Source organism: Dromiciops gliroides, chromosome 1 (genome assembly GCF_019393635.1).
Source record: "Dromiciops gliroides isolate mDroGli1 chromosome 1, mDroGli1.pri, whole genome shotgun sequence".
Lineage (NCBI taxonomy): Eukaryota > Metazoa > Chordata > Mammalia > Microbiotheria > Microbiotheriidae > Dromiciops > Dromiciops gliroides.
In genome coordinates, this window is record NC_057861.1 from 614,547,229 (window position 1) to 614,549,012 (window position 1,784).

The 1,784-nt window shown below is 31.6% G+C and overlaps 1 pseudogene; it reads left to right on the forward strand.

Moving 5' to 3' along the window:
* Positions 1 to 272: 272 nt before the first annotated feature.
* LOC122752680 lies at positions 273 to 1,206 on the forward strand (annotated as a pseudogene).
* Positions 1,207 to 1,784: the final 578 nt, after the last annotated feature.

Here is a 1,784-nt window from a genome sequence, read left to right on the forward strand (position 1 = left end):
TTGAAGTAAGAATTAAAAAGTAGTTGGAAACCAAATAATATTAACTTGACATAACTGGTAGGCCAAAGAGCAAATTATGACAATAATTAAAAATTTCATCACAGGAAATAACAGTAATGAGATAACACACTAAAACTTATAGGATGTTCTTAGCAGCATTTCTTAAATGAAGTTTTATAGCTCTAAGTAATTTCATCTATAAATGAGAAAAATGACAATTATTGATTTGGATATGCAATTGGATATGTGGCAGTAGCCACAGTGAGGGAACAATGGTGCTGATTAAAAAATTCCATGTGGTTTTACCATGTTCAGATCAAGAATATCAGGTTGGACAACTTTACTCTGTGACAGATGCCAGTAAAAGTGAAACAGGAAGTGGAGAAGACCCTGAAGACTTGACAAATGAACTTTAAGGGAAGGATGGAGAGAAGAAGCAGTACATGCACAAACTTTACCACTTACCAAGTAAAATTCTTGGGTTTGTAAGGATTATTGCTCTTGAGGCCTCTTTGATATTTCATGAGAAAGCCTGGAATGCATATCTCTACCACAGAACAGTTGTGATAAATGGACATGTGAAAGACAACTTCTTCATTAAGATTTAAATTTAGCATAAACCAGACTTAGGGACAAAAGAAAATGTACATCATTTAGGTCCCAACACCTGGAAGATGTTTGAAATTGTCCACATCAATATTGCAGACTGAAGTAAAGTAGAACTTGCAGATAACAAACCAGATGAAGACCAAGCATTATTGCAATCAGTCAAGGCCAAGAGAGGAACTTTAGGATGCAATTGGAAGAAAGAATCCAAATAATCAAGATTGTCCTCAAATGTGTGCCTACAAGCTGATAACAATCAAATTCAAGTGATGAAGTCTGTGGAGTAAAATAGAAAACTTTATTTTAAAAAAAACAAAAGAAAAAACTTCTACTGCCAACTCTTTTTTTGAATTGACAAGTGAATTATATAAAATGTTAAAAGAACATTTAATTCTATTACATAAACTGTTTGCAGTAATACAAAAAGAAGGCATATTTCCAGTCATCTTCTATGTTGCATTTATGGTCTTGATACCAGGGAGAGACAAAGCAGAGAAAGAAAATTATAGATTAATACTCCTAGTGAACAGTGACAAAAGTTTTTTTTTAAATAAAATGTTAGCAAATAAGGCAACACGTCAGAAAGGCTATACACTATGATCAGGTTGGATTTATACTAGGATTTCAGGGTTGTGCTAACATAAGGAATATTGTAAATATAAGAAATCATGGCAAAATAAGTAATAAAAACACATTATTATGTCAATAGATTTTAAGTTTTTGACAAAATCCAACATCTACTTTTTAAATTATAAAAGTATTTTATTATTTTCCAGTTACATGTAGAGATAGTTTTCAACATTTGTTTTTACAAGATTTCTAGTTTCAAATTTTTCTCCCTCCCCTCCTTTGCCCCTCCTCAAGACAAAAAGTAATCTGATATAGGTTATATATGTACAATAAAATTAAACGTATTTCTGCAGTAGTCCTATTATAAAAGAAGAATCAGAGCAAAAAGAAAAAAAACTCAAAAAAGAAAAACAACAGCACCAAAAACAAAAGAAATAGTATGGTTCAATCTGCATCCATATTCCACAGTTCTTTTTTTTTTTTCTGGATTTGGAGAGTCTTTTTCCTTCATGAGTCCTTTGGAACTATCTTGTACCATTGTACTGCTGAGAAGAATCAAGTCTATCACAGTTGATCAATACACAACCAGCATCTATTTTTTAAAAAAT